General features: G+C 49.8%; 25 non-coding genes across 25 annotated transcripts; 12 read left to right on the forward strand and 13 right to left on the reverse strand.

Annotated features, from left to right (window-relative positions):
• Positions 1-796: 796 nt before the first annotated feature.
• On the reverse strand, positions 797-880 carry Trnal-uaa. Its single transcript has one exon. It is a non-coding gene; the product is annotated as a tRNA-Leu (tRNA).
• A 683-nt stretch (positions 881-1563) lies between these two features.
• Positions 1564-1635, forward strand: Trnag-ccc. The gene has a single exon. It is a non-coding gene; the product is annotated as a tRNA-Gly (tRNA).
• A 1126-nt stretch (positions 1636-2761) lies between these two features.
• Positions 2762-2845, reverse strand: Trnal-uaa. Its single transcript has one exon. It is a non-coding gene; the product is annotated as a tRNA-Leu (tRNA).
• Positions 2846-3528: 683 nt separating this feature from the next.
• On the forward strand, positions 3529-3600 carry Trnag-ccc. Its single transcript has one exon. It is a non-coding gene; the product is annotated as a tRNA-Gly (tRNA).
• Positions 3601-4726: 1126 nt separating this feature from the next.
• Positions 4727-4810, reverse strand: Trnal-uaa. Its single transcript has one exon. It is a non-coding gene; the product is annotated as a tRNA-Leu (tRNA).
• Positions 4811-5493: 683 nt separating this feature from the next.
• Trnag-ccc lies at positions 5494-5565 on the forward strand. Its single transcript has one exon. It is a non-coding gene; the product is annotated as a tRNA-Gly (tRNA).
• A 1126-nt stretch (positions 5566-6691) lies between these two features.
• On the reverse strand, positions 6692-6775 carry Trnal-uaa. The gene has a single exon. It is a non-coding gene; the product is annotated as a tRNA-Leu (tRNA).
• Positions 6776-7458: 683 nt separating this feature from the next.
• Trnag-ccc lies at positions 7459-7530 on the forward strand. The gene has a single exon. It is a non-coding gene; the product is annotated as a tRNA-Gly (tRNA).
• Positions 7531-8656: 1126 nt separating this feature from the next.
• Trnal-uaa lies at positions 8657-8740 on the reverse strand. The gene has a single exon. It is a non-coding gene; the product is annotated as a tRNA-Leu (tRNA).
• Positions 8741-9423: 683 nt separating this feature from the next.
• On the forward strand, positions 9424-9495 carry Trnag-ccc. Its single transcript has one exon. It is a non-coding gene; the product is annotated as a tRNA-Gly (tRNA).
• A 1126-nt stretch (positions 9496-10621) lies between these two features.
• Positions 10622-10705, reverse strand: Trnal-uaa. The gene has a single exon. It is a non-coding gene; the product is annotated as a tRNA-Leu (tRNA).
• Positions 10706-11388: 683 nt separating this feature from the next.
• On the forward strand, positions 11389-11460 carry Trnag-ccc. The gene has a single exon. It is a non-coding gene; the product is annotated as a tRNA-Gly (tRNA).
• Positions 11461-12586: 1126 nt separating this feature from the next.
• Positions 12587-12670, reverse strand: Trnal-uaa. Its single transcript has one exon. It is a non-coding gene; the product is annotated as a tRNA-Leu (tRNA).
• A 683-nt stretch (positions 12671-13353) lies between these two features.
• Positions 13354-13425, forward strand: Trnag-ccc. The gene has a single exon. It is a non-coding gene; the product is annotated as a tRNA-Gly (tRNA).
• A 1126-nt stretch (positions 13426-14551) lies between these two features.
• Trnal-uaa lies at positions 14552-14635 on the reverse strand. Its single transcript has one exon. It is a non-coding gene; the product is annotated as a tRNA-Leu (tRNA).
• Positions 14636-15318: 683 nt separating this feature from the next.
• Trnag-ccc lies at positions 15319-15390 on the forward strand. Its single transcript has one exon. It is a non-coding gene; the product is annotated as a tRNA-Gly (tRNA).
• Positions 15391-16516: 1126 nt separating this feature from the next.
• Trnal-uaa lies at positions 16517-16600 on the reverse strand. Its single transcript has one exon. It is a non-coding gene; the product is annotated as a tRNA-Leu (tRNA).
• A 683-nt stretch (positions 16601-17283) lies between these two features.
• Trnag-ccc lies at positions 17284-17355 on the forward strand. Its single transcript has one exon. It is a non-coding gene; the product is annotated as a tRNA-Gly (tRNA).
• A 1126-nt stretch (positions 17356-18481) lies between these two features.
• Positions 18482-18565, reverse strand: Trnal-uaa. Its single transcript has one exon. It is a non-coding gene; the product is annotated as a tRNA-Leu (tRNA).
• A 683-nt stretch (positions 18566-19248) lies between these two features.
• Trnag-ccc lies at positions 19249-19320 on the forward strand. The gene has a single exon. It is a non-coding gene; the product is annotated as a tRNA-Gly (tRNA).
• A 1126-nt stretch (positions 19321-20446) lies between these two features.
• Trnal-uaa lies at positions 20447-20530 on the reverse strand. The gene has a single exon. It is a non-coding gene; the product is annotated as a tRNA-Leu (tRNA).
• A 683-nt stretch (positions 20531-21213) lies between these two features.
• Positions 21214-21285, forward strand: Trnag-ccc. Its single transcript has one exon. It is a non-coding gene; the product is annotated as a tRNA-Gly (tRNA).
• A 1114-nt stretch (positions 21286-22399) lies between these two features.
• Positions 22400-22483, reverse strand: Trnal-uaa. Its single transcript has one exon. It is a non-coding gene; the product is annotated as a tRNA-Leu (tRNA).
• A 683-nt stretch (positions 22484-23166) lies between these two features.
• On the forward strand, positions 23167-23238 carry Trnag-ccc. The gene has a single exon. It is a non-coding gene; the product is annotated as a tRNA-Gly (tRNA).
• A 1126-nt stretch (positions 23239-24364) lies between these two features.
• Trnal-uaa lies at positions 24365-24448 on the reverse strand. The gene has a single exon. It is a non-coding gene; the product is annotated as a tRNA-Leu (tRNA).
• Positions 24449-24693: the final 245 nt, after the last annotated feature.

Genomic DNA, 24693 nt, shown 5'->3' on the forward strand with positions numbered 1-24693 from the left:
CGACAGGCAAGAGTGGCGTCAGCGTGCGGGACCGCATCATTATTGCTAAGCAACAACGAAACCGAAGGAAAAATGCAAAATGAAAGAAGCCAAGAGCACGTCGAGTTCCCAGCCGAGCACGCATCCATGTACTAACCGCGGCCAACGATTCCTAACGCCGGTGAACAGACGAGAACCGCTGCACTACGCGCGGTGTGGCCGTAGGCGACAGTATCGCGCAACGTGTAGACGCCTTACTTCTTGTGAAGATCGCTTGTTATTTACCTGGCAGTGTCTCGCTGGAGGAAGCATTGTCTTTTAGGGGCGAAAAATGAAATGGCACTTGGTGCGGCCGAATACGTGGCTTTTGTGCTCTCAGCACGACGCTCTAACTTACTCAGCTATAGAGCTACGCAATGTGGTACGTCTGCAGTCCAATACCCGATCCACCGTCAAATCCACCTTTATTACTGCCTTGACACTCATTTACACACATATCTGCTTTCGTTCACGTTTGCTCGCCTCATGCTTGGACCCCAAAAACCACAACACAAAGATATCGTAAATGCCGTGAGAATAACCAAGACTCAGCAAACAAAAGTATGTTCGGCTACCGGGAATCGAATCCGGGCCTCGTGGCTGAAAGCCATATCTCCTAACAGCTTTCCATTCTTTCTGACCGCCAGACAATCAGACTTGCAAGGCAAGCACCATAGTCACTGCCGTTTCTAGTAGTATCTGTGCAACCTGTTCCCACGTAATTTACTTGTTTTGCCGCATGTACGAAATTGGTAGTTTTGGAATATTTAAAATGCATTGTCAGATGCGGGGTTCGAACCCACGCTCCCCTTAGGGAACCAGAGCTTAAATCTGGCGCCTTAGACCGCTCGGCCAATCTGACGCGTGGGCGCAAAATCTCTTCCACCGTCGTTTCTAGGTATATCTCCAGAGCCTGACTGCGAAATTAGCGTGTTTTTTCTTGTGTGAAGGAAATACGTTGGTTTTAGAGTGTTTAAAACGAGTTGTCAGATGTGAGGTTGCACCCCACACTCACTTTCGGGAACCAGAGCTTAAATATGGTGCCTTACACCATTGTTTTCCGTCGCCATCTGTCTTGAGTGGAACGAGCAGAACTGTAGTTATCATTATTCACATTGACGCAGAGAAAACAAAAAACGACAGGAAAGGCCGTTCCCTAGCAACGGCTACGCTGTGCATTTCGCCCTCAGGGGAAGCTAATGATATGCTCCAGGCGATGATCAAACTAACCAACTTAATATTGTGATACTTTGGCGCTTTCTACTTCTGGATTGGCACACATATGCTGAATCGTCTCTGGATCATCAGTAAGTACGTCACATTAGATATTTGTTTTATCGCCCTGCTGTAAATTAAAGGGCAGTTTTTTCAACGGCTGTCAGTTCTGCTTCTAGTTACGCTACATCGCCCTAGCAGCACCTACACACTGTGTTCAGATGTTCCCGCCCCCGCCCTGGCGTTGAGCGCCTACAGCACCATCGCCTTCGGCCTCTGATGGCAGGAGGGTAGCCGACACATCAGGGCGTGGGTGGGACGCAGCACAACGCGGTGGTGGTGTAACGGTCAGCATGGTTGCTTCCCAAGCAGTTGATCCGGGTTCGATTCCCGGCCACCGCACAAAAGGTACTTTTTTCTTCTGGGGGAGTTCCACGTAACGAAACGCGATCTTCGAAACTGTGAACTGTCGCGTTACGAATAGTTTTCCTTCGCCCCTCGTCTCAGTCCGTGCTGCCAGGGCGCTAGTCTGCGGGTTTCGTTTCTCAGCATCGTGTGTCTCCATGTGTCGACTTGTCTCGACTTTGCTCGGCTGACGCGAAAGCTGACGCTTCGAAATGGGCATATATGTAGAGGGCAGGCGCTAGAAACGACTGGGAGAGACCAAAAAACGACAAACACACGACAGAACCTTTCATTTTATTGCGGCCACAGATTCGCCCCTTAGTGTACCGACAGGCAAGAGTGGCGTCAGCGTGCGGGACCGCATCATTATTGCTAAGCAACAACGAAACCGAAGGAAAAATGCAAAATGAAAGAAGCCAAGAGCACGTCGAGTTCCCAGCCGAGCACGCATCCATGTACTAACCGCGGCCAACGATTCCTAACGCCGGTGAACAGACGAGAACCGCTGCACTACGCGCGGTGTGGCCGTAGGCGACAGTATCGCGCAACGTGTAGACGCCTTACTTCTTGTGAAGATCGCTTGTTATTTACCTGGCAGTGTCTCGCTGGAGGAAGCATTGTCTTTTAGGGGCGAAAAATGAAATGGCACTTGGTGCGGCCGAATACGTGGCTTTTGTGCTCTCAGCACGACGCTCTAACTTACTCAGCTATAGAGCTACGCAATGTGGTACGTCTGCAGTCCAATACCCGATCCACCGTCAAATCCACCTTTATTACTGCCTTGACACTCATTTACACACATATCTGCTTTCGTTCACGTTTGCTCGCCTCATGCTTGGACCCCAAAAACCACAACACAAAGATATCGTAAATGCCGTGAGAATAACCAAGACTCAGCAAACAAAAGTATGTTCGGCTACCGGGAATCGAATCCGGGCCTCGTGGCTGAAAGCCATATCTCCTAACAGCTTTCCATTCTTTCTGACCGCCAGACAATCAGACTTGCAAGGCAAGCACCATAGTCACTGCCGTTTCTAGTAGTATCTGTGCAACCTGTTCCCACGTAATTTACTTGTTTTGCCGCATGTACGAAATTGGTAGTTTTGGAATATTTAAAATGCATTGTCAGATGCGGGGTTCGAACCCACGCTCCCCTTAGGGAACCAGAGCTTAAATCTGGCGCCTTAGACCGCTCGGCCAATCTGACGCGTGGGCGCAAAATCTCTTCCACCGTCGTTTCTAGGTATATCTCCAGAGCCTGACTGCGAAATTAGCGTGTTTTTTCTTGTGTGAAGGAAATACGTTGGTTTTAGAGTGTTTAAAACGAGTTGTCAGATGTGAGGTTGCACCCCACACTCACTTTCGGGAACCAGAGCTTAAATATGGTGCCTTACACCATTGTTTTCCGTCGCCATCTGTCTTGAGTGGAACGAGCAGAACTGTAGTTATCATTATTCACATTGACGCAGAGAAAACAAAAAACGACAGGAAAGGCCGTTCCCTAGCAACGGCTACGCTGTGCATTTCGCCCTCAGGGGAAGCTAATGATATGCTCCAGGCGATGATCAAACTAACCAACTTAATATTGTGATACTTTGGCGCTTTCTACTTCTGGATTGGCACACATATGCTGAATCGTCTCTGGATCATCAGTAAGTACGTCACATTAGATATTTGTTTTATCGCCCTGCTGTAAATTAAAGGGCAGTTTTTTCAACGGCTGTCAGTTCTGCTTCTAGTTACGCTACATCGCCCTAGCAGCACCTACACACTGTGTTCAGATGTTCCCGCCCCCGCCCTGGCGTTGAGCGCCTACAGCACCATCGCCTTCGGCCTCTGATGGCAGGAGGGTAGCCGACACATCAGGGCGTGGGTGGGACGCAGCACAACGCGGTGGTGGTGTAACGGTCAGCATGGTTGCTTCCCAAGCAGTTGATCCGGGTTCGATTCCCGGCCGCCGCACAAAAGGTACTTTTTTCTTCTGGGGGAGTTCCACGTAACGAAACGCGATCTTCGAAACTGTGAACTGTCGCGTTACGAATAGTTTTCCTTCGCCCCTCGTCTCAGTCCGTGCTGCCAGGGCGCTAGTCTGCGGGTTTCGTTTCTCAGCATCGTGTGTCTCCATGTGTCGACTTGTCTCGACTTTGCTCGGCTGACGCGAAAGCTGACGCTTGGAAATGGGCATATATGTAGAGGGCAGGCGCTAGAAACGACTGGGAGAGACCAAAAAACGACAAACACACGACAGAACCTTTCATTTTATTGCGGCCACAGATTCGCCCCTTAGTGTACCGACAGGCAAGAGTGGCGTCAGCGTGCGGGACCGCATCATTATTGCTAAGCAACAACGAAACCGAAGGAAAAATGCAAAATGAAAGAAGCCAAGAGCACGTCGAGTTCCCAGCCGAGCACGCATCCATGTACTAACCGCGGCCAACGATTCCTAACGCCGGTGAACAGACGAGAACCGCTGCACTACGCGCGGTGTGGCCGTAGGCGACAGTATCGCGCAACGTGTAGACGCCTTACTTCTTGTGAAGATCGCTTGTTATTTACCTGGCAGTGTCTCGCTGGAGGAAGCATTGTCTTTTAGGGGCGAAAAATGAAATGGCACTTGGTGCGGCCGAATACGTGGCTTTTGTGCTCTCAGCACGACGCTCTAACTTACTCAGCTATAGAGCTACGCAATGTGGTACGTCTGCAGTCCAATACCCGATCCACCGTCAAATCCACCTTTATTACTGCCTTGACACTCATTTACACACATATCTGCTTTCGTTCACGTTTGCTCGCCTCATGCTTGGACCCCAAAAACCACAACACAAAGATATCGTAAATGCCGTGAGAATAACCAAGACTCAGCAAACAAAAGTATGTTCGGCTACCGGGAATCGAATCCGGGCCTCGTGGCTGAAAGCCATATCTCCTAACAGCTTTCCATTCTTTCTGACCGCCAGACAATCAGACTTGCAAGGCAAGCACCATAGTCACTGCCGTTTCTAGTAGTATCTGTGCAACCTGTTCCCACGTAATTTACTTGTTTTGCCGCATGTACGAAATTGGTAGTTTTGGAATATTTAAAATGCATTGTCAGATGCGGGGTTCGAACCCACGCTCCCCTTAGGGAACCAGAGCTTAAATCTGGCGCCTTATACCGCTCGGCCAATCTGACGCGTGGGCGCAAAATCTCTTCCACCGTCGTTTCTAGGTATATCTCCAGAGCCTGACTGCGAAATTAGCGTGTTTTTTCTTGTGTGAAGGAAATACGTTGGTTTTAGAGTGTTTAAAACGAGTTGTCAGATGTGAGGTTGCACCCCACACTCACTTTCGGGAACCAGAGCTTAAATATGGTGCCTTACACCATTGTTTTCCGTCGCCATCTGTCTTGAGTGGAACGAGCAGAACTGTAGTTATCATTATTCACATTGACGCAGAGAAAACAAAAAACGACAGGAAAGGCCGTTCCCTAGCAACGGCTACGCTGTGCATTTCGCCCTCAGGGGAAGCTAATGATATGCTCCAGGCGATGATCAAACTAACCAACTTAATATTGTGATACTTTGGCGCTTTCTACTTCTGGATTGGCACACATATGCTGAATCGTCTCTGGATCATCAGTAAGTACGTCACATTAGATATTTGTTTTATCGCCCTGCTGTAAATTAAAGGGCAGTTTTTTCAACGGCTGTCAGTTCTGCTTCTAGTTACGCTACATCGCCCTAGCAGCACCTACACACTGTGTTCAGATGTTCCCGCCCCCGCCCTGGCGTTGAGCGCCTACAGCACCATCGCCTTCGGCCTCTGATGGCAGGAGGGTAGCCGACACATCAGGGCGTGGGTGGGACGCAGCACAACGCGGTGGTGGTGTAACGGTCAGCATGGTTGCTTCCCAAGCAGTTGATCCGGGTTCGATTCCCGGCCACCGCACAAAAGGTACTTTTTTCTTCTGGGGGAGTTCCACGTAACGAAACGCGATCTTCGAAACTGTGAACTGTCGCGTTACGAATAGTTTTCCTTCGCCCCTCGTCTCAGTCCGTGCTGCCAGGGCGCTAGTCTGCGGGTTTCGTTTCTCAGCATCGTGTGTCTCCATGTGTCGACTTGTCTCGACTTTGCTCGGCTGACGCGAAAGCTGACGCTTGGAAATGGGCATATATGTAGAGGGCAGGCGCTAGAAACGACTGGGAGAGACCAAAAAACGACAAACACACGACAGAACCTTTCATTTTATTGCGGCCACAGATTCGCCCCTTAGTGTACCGACAGGCAAGAGTGGCGTCAGCGTGCGGGACCGCATCATTATTGCTAAGCAACAACGAAACCGAAGGAAAAATGCAAAATGAAAGAAGCCAAGAGCACGTCGAGTTCCCAGCCGAGCACGCATCCATGTACTAACCGCGGCCAACGATTCCTAACGCCGGTGAACAGACGAGAACCGCTGCACTACGCGCGGTGTGGCCGTAGGCGACAGTATCGCGCAACGTGTAGACGCCTTACTTCTTGTGAAGATCGCTTGTTATTTACCTGGCAGTGTCTCGCTGGAGGAAGCATTGTCATTTAGGGGCGAAAAATGAAATGGCACTTGGTGCGGCCGAATACGTGGCTTTTGTGCTCTCAGCACGACGCTCTAACTTACTCAGCTATAGAGCTACGCAATGTGGTACGTCTGCAGTCCAATACCCGATCCACCGTCAAATCCACCTTTATTACTGCCTTGACACTCATTTACACACATATCTGCTTTCGTTCACGTTTGCTCGCCTCATGCTTGGACCCCAAAAACCACAACACAAAGATATCGTAAATGCCGTGAGAATAACCAAGACTCAGCAAACAAAAGTATGTTCGGCTACCGGGAATCGAATCCGGGCCTCGTGGCTGAAAGCCATATCTCCTAACAGCTTTCCATTCTTTCTGACCGCCAGACAATCAGACTTGCAAGGCAAGCACCATAGTCACTGCCGTTTCTAGTAGTATCTGTGCAACCTGTTCCCACGTAATTTACTTGTTTTGCCGCATGTACGAAATTGGTAGTTTTGGAATATTTAAAATGCATTGTCAGATGTGGGGTTCGAACCCACGCTCCCCTTAGGGAACCAGAGCTTAAATCTGGCGCCTTAGACCGCTCGGCCAATCTGACGCGTGGGCGCAAAATCTCTTCCACCGTCGTTTCTAGGTATATCTCCAGAGCCTGACTGCGAAATTAGCGTGTTTTTTCTTGTGTGAAGGAAATACGTTGGTTTTAGAGTGTTTAAAACGAGTTGTCAGATGTGAGGTTGCACCCCACACTCACTTTCGGGAACCAGAGCTTAAATATGGTGCCTTACACCATTGTTTTCCGTCGCCATCTGTCTTGAGTGGAACGAGCAGAACTGTAGTTATCATTATTCACATTGACGCAGAGAAAACAAAAAACGACAGGAAAGGCCGTTCCCTAGCAACGGCTACGCTGTGCATTTCGCCCTCAGGGGAAGCTAATGATATGCTCCAGGCGATGATCAAACTAACCAACTTAATATTGTGATACTTTGGCGCTTTCTACTTCTGGATTGGCACACATATGCTGAATCGTCTCTGGATCATCAGTAAGTACGTCACATTAGATATTTGTTTTATCGCCCTGCTGTAAATTAAAGGGCAGTTTTTTCAACGGCTGTCAGTTCTGCTTCTAGTTACGCTACATCGCCCTAGCAGCACCTACACACTGTGTTCAGATGTTCCCGCCCCCGCCCTGGCGTTGAGCGCCTACAGCACCATCGCCTTCGGCCTCTGATGGCAGGAGGGTAGCCGACACATCAGGGCGTGGGTGGGACGCAGCACAACGCGGTGGTGGTGTAACGGTCAGCATGGTTGCTTCCCAAGCAGTTGATCCGGGTTCGATTCCCGGCCACCGCACAAAAGGTACTCTTTTCTTCTGGGGGAGTTCCACGTAACGAAACGCGATCTTCGAAACTGTGAACTGTCGCGTTACGAATAGTTTTCCTTCGCCCCTCGTCTCAGTCCGTGCTGCCAGGGCGCTAGTCTGCGGGTTTCGTTTCTCAGCATCGTGTGTCTCCATGTGTCGACTTGTCTCGACTTTGCTCGGCTGACGCGAAAGCTGACGCTTGGAAATGGGCATATATGTAGAGGGCAGGCGCTAGAAACGACTGGGAGAGACCAAAAAACGACAAACACACGACAGAACCTTTCATTTTATTGCGGCCACAGATTCGCCCCTTAGTGTACCGACAGGCAAGAGTGGCGTCAGCGTGCGGGACCGCATCATTATTGCTAAGCAACAACGAAACCGAAGGAAAAATGCAAAATGAAAGAAGCCAAGAGCACGTCGAGTTCCCAGCCGAGCACGCATCCATGTACTAACCGCGGCCAACGATTCCTAACGCCGGTGAACAGACGAGAACCGCTGCACTACGCGCGGTGTGGCCGTAGGCGACAGTATCGCGCAACGTGTAGACGCCTTACTTCTTGTGAAGATCGCTTGTTATTTACCTGGCAGTGTCTCGCTGGAGGAAGCATTGTCTTTTAGGGGCGAAAAATGAAATGGCACTTGGTGCGGCCGAATACGTGGCTTTTGTGCTCTCAGCACGACGCTCTAACTTACTCAGCTATAGAGCTACGCAATGTGGTACGTCTGCAGTCCAATACCCGATCCACCGTCAAATCCACCTTTATTACTGCCTTGACACTCATTTACACACATATCTGCTTTCGTTCACGTTTGCTCGCCTCATGCTTGGACCCCAAAAACCACAACACAAAGATATCGTAAATGCCGTGAGAATAACCAAGACTCAGCAAACAAAAGTATGTTCGGCTACCGGGAATCGAATCCGGGCCTCGTGGCTGAAAGCCATATCTCCTAACAGCTTTCCATTCTTTCTGACCGCCAGACAATCAGACTTGCAAGGCAAGCACCATAGTCACTGCCGTTTCTAGTAGTATCTGTGCAACCTGTTCCCACGTAATTTACTTGTTTTGCCACATGTACGAAATTGGTAGTTTTGGAATATTTAAAATGCATTGTCAGATGCGGGGTTCGAACCCACGCTCCCCTTAGGGAACCAGAGCTTAAATCTGGCGCCTTAGACCGCTCGGCCAATCTGACGCGTGGGCGCAAAATCTCTTCCACCGTCGTTTCTAGGTATATCTCCAGAGCCTGACTGCGAAATTAGCGTGTTTTTTCTTGTGTGAAGGAAATACGTTGGTTTTAGAGTGTTTAAAACGAGTTGTCAGATGTGAGGTTGCACCCCACACTCACTTTCGGGAACCAGAGCCTAAATATGGTGCCTTACACCATTGTTTTCCGTCGCCATCTGTCTTGAGTGGAACGAGCAGAACTGTAGTTATCATTATTCACATTGACGCAGAGAAAACAAAAAACGACAGGAAAGGCCGTTCCCTAGCAACGGCTACGCTGTGCATTTCGCCCTCAGGGGAAGCTAATGATATGCTCCAGGCGATGATCAAACTAACCAACTTAATATTGTGATACTTTGGCGCTTTCTACTTCTGGATTGGCACACATATGCTGAATCGTCTCTGGATCATCAGTAAGTACGTCACATTAGATATTTGTTTTATCGCCCTGCTGTAAATTAAAGGGCAGTTTTTTCAACGGCTGTCAGTTCTGCTTCTAGTTACGCTACATCGCCCTAGCAGCACCTACACACTGTGTTCAGATGTTCCCGCCCCCGCCCTGGCGTTGAGCGCCTACAGCACCATCGCCTTCGGCCTCTGATGGCAGGAGGGTAGCCGACACATCAGGGCGTGGGTGGGACGCAGCACAACGCGGTGGTGGTGTAACGGTCAGCATGGTTGCTTCCCAAGCAGTTGATCCGGGTTCGATTCCCGGCCACCGCACAAAAGGTACTTTTTTCTTCTGGGGGAGTTCCACGTAACGAAACGCGATCTTCGAAACTGTGAACTGTCGCGTTACGAATAGTTTTCCTTCGCCCCTCGTCTCAGTCCGTGCTGCCAGGGCGCTAGTCTGCGGGTTTCGTTTCTCAGCATCGTGTGTCTCCATGTGTCGACTTGTCTCGACTTTGCTCGGCTGACGCGAAAGCTGACGCTTGGAAATGGGCATATATGTAGAGGGCAGGCGCTAGAAACGACTGGGAGAGACCAAAAAACGACAAACACACGACAGAACCTTTCATTTTATTGCGGCCACAGATTCGCCCCTTAGTGTACCGACAGGCAAGAGTGGCGTCAGCGTGCGGGACCGCATCATTATTGCTAAGCAACAACGAAACCGAAGGAAAAATGCAAAATGAAAGAAGCCAAGAGCACGTCGAGTTCCCAGCCGAGCACGCATCCATGTACTAACCGCGGCCAACGATTCCTAACGCCGGTGAACAGACGAGAACCGCTGCACTACGCGCGGTGTGGCCGTAGGCGACAGTATCGCGCAACGTGTAGACGCCTTACTTCTTGTGAAGATCGCTTGTTATTTACCTGGCAGTGTCTCGCTGGAGGAAGCATTGTCTTTTAGGGGCGAAAAATGAAATGGCACTTGGTGCGGCCGAATACGTGGCTTTTGTGCTCTCAGCACGACGCTCTAACTTACTCAGCTATAGAGCTACGCAATGTGGTACGTCTGCAGTCCAATACCCGATCCACCGTCAAATCCACCTTTATTACTGCCTTGACACTCATTTACACACATATCTGCTTTCGTTCACGTTTGCTCGCCTCATGCTTGGACCCCAAAAACCACAACACAAAGATATCGTAAATGCCGTGAGAATAACCAAGACTCAGCAAACAAAAGTATGTTCGGCTACCGGGAATCGAATCCGGGCCTCGTGGCTGAAAGCCATATCTCCTAACAGCTTTCCATTCTTTCTGACCGCCAGACAATCAGACTTGCAAGGCAAGCACCATAGTCACTGCCGTTTCTAGTAGTATCTGTGCAACCTGTTCCCACGTAATTTACTTGTTTTGCCACATGTACGAAATTGGTAGTTTTGGAATATTTAAAATGCATTGTCAGATGCGGGGTTCGAACCCACGCTCCCCTTAGGGAACCAGAGCTTAAATCTGGCGCCTTAGACCGCTCGGCCAATCTGACGCGTGGGCGCAAAATCTCTTCCACCGTCGTTTCTAGGTATATCTCCAGAGCCTGACTGCGAAATTAGCGTGTTTTTTCTTGTGTGAAGGAAATACGTTGGTTTTAGAGTGTTTAAAACGAGTTGTCAGATGTGAGGTTGCACCCCACACTCACTTTCGGGAACCAGAGCCTAAATATGGTGCCTTACACCATTGTTTTCCGTCGCCATCTGTCTTGAGTGGAACGAGCAGAACTGTAGTTATCATTATTCACATTGACGCAGAGAAAACAAAAAACGACAGGAAAGGCCGTTCCCTAGCAACGGCTACGCTGTGCATTTCGCCCTCAGGGGAAGCTAATGATATGCTCCAGGCGATGATCAAACTAACCAACTTAATATTGTGATACTTTGGCGCTTTCTACTTCTGGATTGGCACACATATGCTGAATCGTCTCTGGATCATCAGTAAGTACGTCACATTAGATATTTGTTTTATCGCCCTGCTGTAAATTAAAGGGCAGTTTTTTCAACGGCTGTCAGTTCTGCTTCTAGTTACGCTACATCGCCCTAGCAGCACCTACACACTGTGTTCAGATGTTCCCGCCCCCGCCCTGGCGTTGAGCGCCTACAGCACCATCGCCTTCGGCCTCTGATGGCAGGAGGGTAGCCGACACATCAGGGCGTGGGTGGGACGCAGCACAACGCGGTGGTGGTGTAACGGTCAGCATGGTTGCTTCCCAAGCAGTTGATCCGGGTTCGATTCCCGGCCACCGCACAAAAGGTACTTTTTTCTTCTGGGGGAGTTCCACGTAACGAAACGCGATCTTCGAAACTGTGAACTGTCGCGTTACGAATAGTTTTCCTTCGCCCCTCGTCTCAGTCCGTGCTGCCAGGGCGCTAGTCTGCGGGTTTCGTTTCTCAGCATCGTGTGTCTCCATGTGTCGACTTGTCTCGACTTTGCTCGGCTGACGCGAAAGCTGACGCTTGGAAATGGGCATATATGTAGAGGGCAGGCGCTAGAAACGACTGGGAGAGACCAAAAAACGACAAACACACGACAGAACCTTTCATTTTATTGCGGCCACAGATTCGCCCCTTAGTGTACCGACAGGCAAGAGTGGCGTCAGCGTGCGGGACCGCATCATTATTGCTAAGCAACAACGAAACCGAAGGAAAAATGCAAAATGAAAGAAGCCAAGAGCACGTCGAGTTCCCAGCCGAGCACGCATCCATGTACTAACCGCGGCCAACGATTCCTAACGCCGGTGAACAGACGAGAACCGCTGCACTACGCGCGGTGTGGCCGTAGGCGACAGTATCGCGCAACGTGTAGACGCCTTACTTCTTGTGAAGATCGCTTGTTATTTACCTGGCAGTGTCTCGCTGGAGGAAGCATTGTCTTTTAGGGGCGAAAAATGAAATGGCACTTGGTGCGGCCGAATACGTGGCTTTTGTGCTCTCAGCACGACGCTCTAACTTACTCAGCTATAGAGCTACGCAATGTGGTACGTCTGCAGTCCAATACCCGATCCACCGTCAAATCCACCTTTATTACTGCCTTGACACTCATTTACACACATATCTGCTTTCGTTCACGTTTGCTCGCCTCATGCTTGGACCCCAAAAACCACAACACAAAGATATCGTAAATGCCGTGAGAATAACCAAGACTCAGCAAACAAAAGTATGTTCGGCTACCGGGAATCGAATCCGGGCCTCGTGGCTGAAAGCCATATCTCCTAACAGCTTTCCATTCTTTCTGACCGCCAGACAATCAGACTTGCAAGGCAAGCACCATAGTCACTGCCGTTTCTAGTAGTATCTGTGCAACCTGTTCCCACGTAATTTACTTGTTTTGCCGCATGTACGAAATTGGTAGTTTTGGAATATTTAAAATGCATTGTCAGATGTGGGGTTCGAACCCACGCTCCCCTTAGGGAACCAGAGCTTAAATCTGGCGCCTTAGACCGCTCGGCCAATCTGACGCGTGGGCGCAAAATCTCTTCCACCGTCGTTTCTAGGTATATCTCCAGAGCCTGACTGCGAAATTAGCGTGTTTTTTCTTGTGTGAAGGAAATACGTTGGTTTTAGAGTGTTTAAAACGAGTTGTCAGATGTGAGGTTGCACCCCACACTCACTTTCGGGAACCAGAGCTTAAATATGGTGCCTTACACCATTGTTTTCCGTCGCCATCTGTCTTGAGTGGAACGAGCAGAACTGTAGTTATCATTATTCACATTGACGCAGAGAAAACAAAAAACGACAGGAAAGGCCGTTCCCTAGCAACGGCTACGCTGTGCATTTCGCCCTCAGGGGAAGCTAATGATATGCTCCAGGCGATGATCAAACTAACCAACTTAATATTGTGATACTTTGGCGCTTTCTACTTCTGGATTGGCACACATATGCTGAATCGTCTCTGGATCATCAGTAAGTACGTCACATTAGATATTTGTTTTATCGCCCTGCTGTAAATTAAAGGGCAGTTTTTTCAACGGCTGTCAGTTCTGCTTCTAGTTACGCTACATCGCCCTAGCAGCACCTACACACTGTGTTCAGATGTTCCCGCCCCCGCCCTGGCGTTGAGCGCCTACAGCACCATCGCCTTCGGCCTCTGATGGCAGGAGGGTAGCCGACACATCAGGGCGTGGGTGGGACGCAGCACAACGCGGTGGTGGTGTAACGGTCAGCATGGTTGCTTCCCAAGCAGTTGATCCGGGTTCGATTCCCGGCCACCGCACAAAAGGTACTTTTTTCTTCTGGGGGAGTTCCACGTAACGAAACGCGATCTTCGAAACTGTGAACTGTCGCGTTACGAATAGTTTTCCTTCGCCCCTCGTCTCAGTCCGTGCTGCCAGGGCGCTAGTCTGCGGGTTTCGTTTCTCAGCATCGTGTGTCTCCATGTGTCGACTTGTCTCGACTTTGCTCGGCTGACGCGAAAGCTGACGCTTGGAAATGGGCATATATGTAGAGGGCAGGCGCTAGAAACGACTGGGAGAGACCAAAAAACGACAAACACACGACAGAACCTTTCATTTTATTGCGGCCACAGATTCGCCCCTTAGTGTACCGACAGGCAAGAGTGGCGTCAGCGTGCGGGACCGCATCATTATTGCTAAGCAACAACGAAACCGAAGGAAAAATGCAAAATGAAAGAAGCCAAGAGCACGTCGAGTTCCCAGCCGAGCACGCATCCATGTACTAACCGCGGCCAACGATTCCTAACGCCGGTGAACAGACGAGAACCGCTGCACTACGCGCGGTGTGGCCGTAGGCGACAGTATCGCGCAACGTGTAGACGCCTTACTTCTTGTGAAGATCGCTTGTTATTTACCTGGCAGTGTCTCGCTGGAGGAAGCATTGTCTTTTAGGGGCGAAAAATGAAATGGCACTTGGTGCGGCCGAATACGTGGCTTTTGTGCTCTCAGCACGACGCTCTAACTTACTCAGCTATAGAGCTACGCAATGTGGTACGTCTGCAGTCCAATACCCGATCCACCGTCAAATCCACCTTTATTACTGCCTTGACACTCATTTACACACATATCTGCTTTCGTTCACGTTTGCTCGCCTCATGCTTGGACCCCAAAAACCACAACACAAAGATATCGTAAATGCCGTGAGAATAACCAAGACTCAGCAAACAAAAGTATGTTCGGCTACCGGGAATCGAATCCGGGCCTCGTGGCTGAAAGCCATATCTCCTAACAGCTTTCCATTCTTTCTGACCGCCAGACAATCAGACTTGCAAGGCAAGCACCATAGTCACTGCCGTTTCTAGTAGTATCTGTGCAACCTGTTCCCACGTAATTTACTTGTTTTGCCGCGTGTACGAAATTGGTAGTTTTGGAATATTTAAAATGCATTGTCAGATGTGGGGTTCGAACCCACGCTCCCCTTAGGGAACCAGAGCTTAAATCTGGCGCCTTAGACCGCTCGGCCAATCTGACGCGTGGGCGCAAAATCTCTTCCACCGTCGTTTCTAGGTATATCTCCAGAGCCTGACTGCGAAATTAGCGTGTTTTTTCTTGTGTGAAGGAAATACGTTGGTTTTAGAGTGTTTAAAACGAGTTGTCAGATGTGAGGTTGCACCCCACACTCACTTTCGGGAACCAGAGCTTAAATATGGTGCCTTACACCATTGTTTTCCGTCGCCATCTGTCTTGAGTGGAACGAGCAGAACTGTAGTTATCATTATTCACATTGACGCAGAGAAAACAAAAAACGACAGGAAAGGCCGTTCCCTAGCAACGGCTACGCTGTGCATTTCGCCCTCAGGGGAAGCTAATGATATGCTCCAGGCGATGATCAAACTAACCAACTTAATATTGTGATACTTTGGCGCTTTCTACTTCTGGATTGGCACACATATGCTGAATCGTCTCTGGATCATCAGTAAGTACGTCACATTAGATATTTGTTTTATCGCCCTGCTGTAAATTAAAGGGCAGTTTTTTCAACGGCTGTCAGTTCTGCTTCTAGTTACGCTACATCGCCCTAGCAGCACCTACACACTGTGTTCAGATGTTCCCGCCCCCGCCCTGGCGTTGAGCGCCTACAGCACCATCGCCTTCGGCCTCTGATGGCAGGAGGGTAGCCGACACATCAGGGCGTGGGTGGGACGCAGCACAACGCGGTGGTGGTGTAACGGTCAGCATGGTTGCTTCCCAAGCAGTTGATCCGGGTTCGATTCCCGGCCACCGCACAAAAGGTACTTTTTTCTTCTGGGGGAGCTCCACGTAACGAAACGCGATCTTCGAAACTGTGAACTGTCGCGTTACGAATAGTTTTCCTTCGCCCCTCGTCTCAGTCCGTGCTGCCAGGGCGCTAGTCTGCGGGTTTCGTTTCTCAGCATCGTGTGTCTCCATGTGTCGACTTGTCTCGACTTTGCTCGGCTGACGCGAAAGCTGACGCTTGGAAATGGGCATATATGTAGAGGGCAGGCGCTAGAAACGACTGGGAGAGACCAAAAAACGACAAACACACGACAGAACCTTTCATTTTATTGCGGCCACAGATTCGCCCCTTAGTGTACCGACAGGCAAGAGTGGCGTCAGCGTGCGGGACCGCATCATTATTGCTAAGCAACAACGAAACCGAAGGAAAAATGCAAAATGAAAGAAGCCAAGAGCACGTCGAGTTCCCAGCCGAGCACGCATCCATGTACTAACCGCGGCCAACGATTCCTAACGCCGGTGAACAGACGAGAACCGCTGCACTACGCGCGGTGTGGCCGTAGGCGACAGTATCGCGCAACGTGTAGACGCCTTACTTCTTGTGAAGATCGCTTGTTATTTACCTGGCAGTGTCTCGCTGGAGGAAGCATTGTCTTTTAGGGGCGAAAAATGAAATGGCACTTGGTGCGGCCGAATACGTGGCTTTTGTGCTCTCAGCACGACGCTCTAACTTACTCAGCTATAGAGCTACGCAATGTGGTACGTCTGCAGTCCAATACCCGATCCACCGTCAAATCCACCTTTATTACTGCCTTGACACTCATTTACACACATATCTGCTTTCGTTCACGTTTGCTCGCCTCATGCTTGGACCCCAAAAACCACAACACAAAGATATCGTAAATGCCGTGAGAATAACCAAGACTCAGCAAACAAAAGTATGTTCGGCTACCGGGAATCGAATCCGGGCCTCGTGGCTGAAAGCCATATCTCCTAACAGCTTTCCATTCTTTCTGACCGCCAGACAATCAGACTTGCAAGGCAAGCACCATAGTCACTGCCGTTTCTAGTAGTATCTGTGCAACCTGTTCCCACGTAATTTACTTGTTTTGCCGCGTGTACGAAATTGGTAGTTTTGGAATATTTAAAATGCATTGTCAGATGTGGGGTTCGAACCCACGCTCCCCTTAGGGAACCAGAGCTTAAATCTGGCGCCTTAGACCGCTCGGCCAATCTGACGCGTGGGCGCAAAATCTCTTCCACCGTCGTTTCTAGGTATATCTCCAGAGCCTGACTGCGAAATTAGCGTGTTTTTTCTTGTGTGAAGGAAATACGTTGGTTTTAGAGTGTTTAAAACGAGTTGTCAGATGTGAGGTTGCACCCCACACTCACTTTCGGGAACCAGAGCTTAAATATGGTGCCTTACACCATTGTTTTCCGTCGCCATCTGTCTTGAGTGGAACGAGCAGAACTGTAGTTATCATTATTCACATTGACGCAGAGAAAACAAAAAACGACAGGAAAGGCCGTTCCCTAGCAACGGCTACGCTGTGCATTTCGCCCTCAGGGGAAGCTAATGATATGCTCCAGGCGATGATCAAACTAACCAACTTAATATTGTGATACTTTGGCGCTTTCTACTTCTGGATTGGCACACATATGCTGAATCGTCTCTGGATCATCAGTAAGTACGTCACATTAGATATTTGTTTTATCGCCCTGCTGTAAATTAAAGGGCAGTTTTTTCAACGGCTGTCAGTTCTGCTTCTAGTTACGCTACATCGCCCTAGCAGCACCTACACACTGTGTTCAGATGTTCCCGCCCCCGCCCTGGCGTTGAGCGCCTACAGCACCATCGCCTTCGGCCTCTGATGGCAGGAGGGTAGCCGACACATCAGGGCGTGGGTGGGACGCAGCACAACGCGGTGGTGGTGTAACGGTCAGCATGGTTGCTTCCCAAGCAGTTGATCCGGGTTCGATTCCCGGCCACCGCACAAAAGGTACTTTTTTCTTCTGGGGGAGCTCCACGTAACGAAACGCGATCTTCGAAACTGTGAACTGTCGCGTTACGAATAGTTTTCCTTCGCCCCTCGTCTCAGTCCGTGCTGCCAGGGCGCTAGTCTGCGGGTTTCGTTTCTCAGCATCGTGTGTCTCCATGTGTCGACTTGTCTCGACTTTGCTCGGCTGACGCGAAAGCTGACGCTTGGAAATGGGCATATATGTAGAGGGCAGGCGCTAGAAACGACTGGGAGAGACCAAAAAACGACAAACACACGACAGAACCTTTCATTTTATTGCGGCCACAGATTCGCCCCTTAGTGTACCGACAGGCAAGAGTGGCGTCAGCGTGCGGGACCGCATCATTATTGCTAAGCAACAACGAAACCGAAGGAAAAATGCAAAATGAAAGAAGCCAAGAGCACGTCGAGTTCCCAGCCGAGCACGCATCCATGTACTAACCGCGGCCAACGATTCCTAACGCCGGTGAACAGACGAGAACCGCTGCACTACGCGCGGTGTGGCCGTAGGCGACAGTATCGCGCAACGTGTAGACGCCTTACTTCTTGTGAAGATCGCTTGTTATTTACCTGGCAGTGTCTCGCTGGAGGAAGCATTGTCTTTTAGGGGCGAAAAATGAAATGGCACTTGGTGCGGCCGAATACGTGGCTTTTGTGCTCTCAGCACGACGCTCTAACTTACTCAGCTATAGAGCTACGCAATGTGGTACGTCTGCAGTCCAATACCCGATCCACCGTCAAATCCACCTTTATTACTGCCTTGACACTCATTTACACACATATCTGCTTTCGTTCACGTTTGCTCGCCTCATGCTTGGACCCCAAAAACCACAACACAAAGATATCGTAAATGCCGTGAGAATAACCAAGACTCAGCAAACAAAAGTATGTTCGGCTACCGGGAATCGAATCCGGGCCTCGTGGCTGAAAGCCATATCTCCTAACAGCTTTCCATTCTTTCTGACCGCCAGACAATCAGACTTGCAAGGCAAGCACCATAGTCACTGCCGTTTCTAGTAGTATCTGTGCAACCTGTTCCCACGTAATTTACTTGTTTTGCCGCATGTACGAAATTGGTAGTTTTGGAATATTTAAAATGCATTGTCAGATGTGGGGTTCGAACCCACGCTCCCCTTAGGGAACCAGAGCTTAAATCTGGCGCCTTAGACCGCTCGGCCAATCTGACGCGTGGGCGCAAAATCTCTTCCACCGTCGTTTCTAGGTATATCTCCAGAGCCTGACTGCGAAATTAGCGTGTTTTTTCTTGTGTGAAGGAAATACGTTGGTTTTAGAGTGTTTAAAACGAGTTGTCAGATGTGAGGTTGCACCCCACACTCACTTTCGGGAACCAGAGCTTAAATATGGTGCCTTACACCATTGTTTTCCGTCGCCATCTGTCTTGAGTGGAACGAGCAGAACTGTAGTTATCATTATTCACATTGACGCAGAGAAAACAAAAAACGACAGGAAAGGCCGTTCCCTAGCAACGGCTACGCTGTGCATTTCGCCCTCAGGGGAAGCTAATGATATGCTCCAGGCGATGATCAAACTAACCAACTTAATATTGTGATACTTTGGCGCTTTCTACTTCTGGATTGGCACACATATGCTGAATCGTCTCTGGATCATCAGTAAGTACGTCACATTAGATATTTGTTTTATCGCCCTGCTGTAAATTAAAGGGCAGTTTTTTCAACGGCTGTCAGTTCTGCTTCTAGTTACGCTACATCGCCCTAGCAGCACCTACACACTGTGTTCAGATGTTCCCGCCCCCGCCCTGGCGTTGAGCGCCTACAGCACCATCGCCTTCGGCCTCTGATGGCAGGAGGGTAGCCGACACATCAGGGCGTGGGTGGGACGCAGCACAACGCGGTGGTGGTGTAACGGTCAGCATGGTTGCTTCCCAAGCAGTTGATCCGGGTTCGATTCCCGGCCACCGCACAAAAGGTACTTTTTTCTTCTGGGGGAGTTCCACGTAACGAAACGCGATCTTCGAAACTGTGAACTGTCGCGTTACGAATAGTTTTCCTTCGCCCCTCGTCTCAGTCCGTGGTGCCAGGGCGCTAGTCTGCGGGTTCCGTTTCTCAGCATCGTGTGTCTCCATGTGTCGACTTGTCTCGACTTTGCTCGGCTGACGCGAAAGCTGACGCTTGGAAATGGGCATATATGTAGAGGGCAGGCGCTAGGAACGACTGGGAGAGACCAAAAAACGACAAACACACGACAGAACCTTTCATTTTATTGCGGCCACAGATTCGCCCCTTAGTGTACCGACAGGCAAGAGTGGCGTCAGCGTGCGGGACCGCATCATTATTGCTAAGCAACAACGAAACCGAAGGAAAAATGCAAAATGAAAGAAGCCAAGAGCACGTCGAGTTCCCAGCCGAGCACGCATCCATGTACTAACCGCGGCCAACGATTCCTAACGCCGGTGAACAGACGAGAACCGCTGCACTACGCGCGGTGTGGCCGTAGGCGACAGTATCGCGCAACGTGTAGACGCCTTACTTCTTGTGAAGATCGCTTGTTATTTACCTGGCAGTGTCTCGCTGGAGGAAGCATTGTCTTTTAGGGGCGAAAAATGAAATGGCACTTGGTGCGGCCGAATACGTGGCTTTTGTGCTCTCAGCACGACGCTCTAACTTACTCAGCTATAGAGCTACGCAATGTGGTACGTCTGCAGTCCAATACCCGATCCACCGTCAAATCCACCTTTATTACTGCCTTGACACTCATTTACACACATATCTGCTTTCGTTCACGTTTGCTCGCCTCATGCTTGGACCCCAAAAACCACAACACAAAGATATCGTAAATGCCGTGAGAATAACCAAGACTCAGCAAACAAAAGTATGTTCGGCTACCGGGAATCGAATCCGGGCCTCGTGGCTGAAAGCCATATCTCCTAACAGCTTTCCATTCTTTCTGACCGCCAGACAATCAGACTTGCAAGGCAAGCACCATAGTCACTGCCGTTTCTAGTAGTATCTGTGCAACCTGTTCCCACGTAATTTACTTGTTTTGCCGCATGTACGAAATTGGTAGTTTTGGAATATTTAAAATGCATTGTCAGATGCGGGGTTCGAACCCACGCTCCCCTTAGGGAACCAGAGCTTAAATCTGGCGCCTTAGACCGCTCGGCCAATCTGACGCGTGGGCGCAAAATCTCTTCCACCGTCGTTTCTAGGTATATCTCCAGAGCCTGACTGCGAAATTAGCGTGTTTTTTCTTGTGTGAAGGAAATACGTTGGTTTTAGAGTGTTTAAAACGAGTTGTCAGATGTGAGGTTGCACCCCACACTCACTTTCGGGAACCAGAGCTTAAATATGGTGCCTTACACCATTGTTTTCCGTCGCCATCTGTCTTGAGTGGAACGAGCAGAACTGTAGTTATCATTATTCACATTGACGCAGAGAAAACAAAAAACGACAGGAAAGGCCGTTCCCTAGCAACGGCTACGCTGTGCATTTCGCCCTCAGGGGAAGCTAATGATATGCTCCAGGCGATGATCAAACTAACCAACTTAATATTGTGATACTTTGGCGCTTTCTACTTCTGGATTGGCACACATATGCTGAATCGTCTCTGGATCATCAGTAAGTACGTCACATTAGATATTTGTTTTATCGCCCTGCTGTAAATTAAAGGGCAGTTTTTTCAACGGCTGTCAGTTCTGCTTCTAGTTACGCTACATCGCCCTAGCAGCACCTACACACTGTGTTCAGATGTTCCCGCCCCCGCCCTGGCGTTGAGCGCCTACAGCACCATCGCCTTCGGCCTCTGATGGCAGGAGGGTAGCCGACACATCAGGGCGTGGGTGGGACGCAGCACAACGCGGTGGTGGTGTAACGGTCAGCATGGTTGCTTCCCAAGCAGTTGATCCGGGTTCGATTCCCGGCCACCGCACAAAAGGTACTTTTTTCTTCTGGGGGAGTTCCACGTAACGAAACGCGATCTTCGAAACTGTGAACTGTCGCGTTACGAATAGTTTTCCTTCGCCCCTCGTCTCAGTCCGTGCTGCCAGGGCGCTAGTCTGCGGGTTTCGTTTCTCAGCATCGTGTGTCTCCATGTGTCGACTTGTCTCGACTTTGCTCGGCTGACGCTTGGAAATGGGCATATATGTAGAGGGCAGGCGCTAGAAACGACTGGGAGAGACCAAAAAACGACAAACACACGACAGAACCTTTCATTTTATTGCGGCCACAGATTCGCCCCTTAGTGTACCGACAGGCAAGAGTGGCGTCAGCGTGCGGGACCGCATCATTATTGCTAAGCAACAACGAAACCGAAGGAAAAATGCAAAATGAAAGAAGCCAAGAGCACGTCGAGTTCCCAGCCGAGCACGCATCCATGTACTAACCGCGGCCAACGATTCCTAACGCCGGTGAACAGACGAGAACCGCTGCACTACGCGCGGTGTGGCCGTAGGCGACAGTATCGCGCAACGTGTAGACGCCTTACTTCTTGTGAAGATCGCTTGTTATTTACCTGGCAGTGTCTCGCTGGAGGAAGCATTGTCTTTTAGGGGCGAAAAATGAAATGGCACTTGGTGCGGCCGAATACGTGGCTTTTGTGCTCTCAGCACGACGCTCTAACTTACTCAGCTATAGAGCTACGCAATGTGGTACGTCTGCAGTCCAATACCCGATCCACCGTCAAATCCACCTTTATTACTGCCTTGACACTCATTTACACACATATCTGCTTTCGTTCACGTTTGCTCGCCTCATGCTTGGACCCCAAAAACCACAACACAAAGATATCGTAAATGCCGTGAGAATAACCAAGACTCAGCAAACAAAAGTATGTTCGGCTACCGGGAATCGAATCCGGGCCTCGTGGCTGAAAGCCATATCTCCTAACAGCTTTCCATTCTTTCTGACCGCCAGACAATCAGACTTGCAAGGCAAGCACCATAGTCACTGCCGTTTCTAGTAGTATCTGTGCAACCTGTTCCCACGTAATTTACTTGTTTTGCCGCATGTACGAAATTGGTAGTTTTGGAATATTTAAAATGCATTGTTAGATGCGGGGTTCGAACCCACGCTCCCCTTAGGGAACCAGAGCTTAAATCTGGCGCCTTAGACCGCTCGGCCAATCTGACGCGTGGGCGCAAAATCTCTTCCACCGTCGTTTCTAGGTATATCTCCAGAGCCTGACTGCGAAATTAGCGTGTTTTTTCTTGTGTGAAGGAAATACGTTGGTTTTAGAGTGTTTAAAACGAGTTGTCAGATGTGAGGTTGCACCCCACACTCACTTTCGGGAACCAGAGCTTAAATATGGTGCCTTACACCATTGTTTTCCGTCGCCATCTGTCTTGAGTGGAACGAGCAGAACTGTAGTTATCATTATTCACATTGACGCAGAGAAAACAAAAAACGACAGGAAAGGCCGTTCCCTAGCAACGGCTACGCTGTGCATTTCGCCCTCAGGGGAAGCTAATGATATGCTCCAGGCGATGATCAAACTAACCAACTTAATATTGTGATACTTTGGCGCTTTCTACTTCTGGATTGGCACACATATGCTGAATCGTCTCTGGATCATCAGTAAGTACGTCACATTAGATATTTGTTTTATCGCCCTGCTGTAAATTAAAGGGCAGTTTTTTCAACGGCTGTCAGTTCTGCTTCTAGTTACGCTACATCGCCCTAGCAGCACCTACACACTGTGTTCAGATGTTCCCGCCCCCGCCCTGGCGTTGAGCGCCTACAGCACCATCGCCTTCGGCCTCTGATGGCAGGAGGGTAGCCGACACATCAGGGCGTGGGTGGGACGCAGCACAACGCGGTGGTGGTGTAACGGTCAGCATGGTTGCTTCCCAAGCAGTTGATCCGGGTTCGATTCCCGGCCACCGCACAAAAGGTACTTTTTTCTTCTGGGGGAGTTCCACGTAACGAAACGCGATCTTCGAAACTGTGAACTGTCGCGTTACGAATAGTTTTCCTTCGCCCCTCGTCTCAGTCCGTGCTGCCAGGGCGCTAGTCTGCGGGTTTCGTTTCTCAGCATCGTGTGTCTCCATGTGTCGACTTGTCTCGACTTTGCTCGGCTGACGCGAAAGCTGACGCTTGGAAATGGGCATATATGTAGAGGGCAGGCGCTAGAAACGACTGGGAGAGACCAAAAAACGACAAACACACGACAGAACCTTTCATTTTATTGCGGCCACAGATTCGCCCCTTAGTGTACCGACAGGCAAGAGTGGCGTCAGCGTGCGGGACCGCATCATTATTGCTAAGCAACAACGAAACCGAAGGAAAAATGCAAAATGAAAGAAGCCAAGAGCACGTCGAGTTCCCAGCCGAGCACGCATCCATGTACTAACCGCGGCCAACGATTCCTAACGCCGGTGAACAGACGAGAACCGCTGCACTACGCGCGGTGTGGCCGTAGGCGACAGTATCGCGCAACGTGTAGACGCCTTACTTCTTGTGAAGATCGCTTGTTATTTACCTGGCAGTGTCTCGCTGGAGGAAGCATTGTCTTTTAGGGGCGAAAAATGAAATGGCACTTGGTGCGGCCGAATACGTGGCTTTTGTGCTCTCAGCACGACGCTCTAACTTACTCAGCTATAGAGCTACGCAATGTGGTACGTCTGCAGTCCAATACCCGATCCACCGTCAAATCCACCTTTATTACTGCCTTGACACTCATTTACACACATATCTGCTTTCGTTCACGTTTGCTCGCCTCATGCTTGGACCCCAAAAACCACAACACAAAGATATCGTAAATGCCGTGAGAATAACCAAGACTCAGCAAACAAAAGTATGTTCGGCTACCGGGAATCGAATCCGGGCCTCGTGGCTGAAAGCCATATCTCCTAACAGCTTTCCATTCTTTCTGACCGCCAGACAATCAGACTTGCAAGGCAAGCACCATAGTCACTGCCGTTTCTAGTAGTATCTGTGCAACCTGTTCCCACGTAATTTACTTGTTTTGCCGCATGTACGAAATTGGTAGTTTTGGAATATTTAAAATGCATTGTCAGATGCGGGGTTCGAACCCACGCTCCCCTTAGGGAACCAGAGCTTAAATCTGGCGCCTTAGACCGCTCGGCCAATCTGACGCGTGGGCGCAAAATCTCTTCCACCGTCGTTTCTAGGTATATCTCCAGAGCCTGACTGCGAAATTAGCGTGTTTTTTCTTGTGTGAAGGAAATACGTTGGTTTTAGAGTGTTTAAAACGAGTTGTCAGATGTGAGGTTGCACCCCACACTCACTTTCGGGAACCAGAGCTTAAATATGGTGCCTTACACCATTGTTTTCCGTCGCCATCTGTCTTGAGTGGAACGAGCAGAACTGTAGTTATCAT

Source organism: Schistocerca americana, unplaced genomic scaffold, assembly GCF_021461395.2.
Source record: "Schistocerca americana isolate TAMUIC-IGC-003095 unplaced genomic scaffold, iqSchAmer2.1 HiC_scaffold_182, whole genome shotgun sequence".
In the NCBI taxonomy this organism is placed as follows: domain Eukaryota; kingdom Metazoa; phylum Arthropoda; class Insecta; order Orthoptera; family Acrididae; genus Schistocerca; species Schistocerca americana.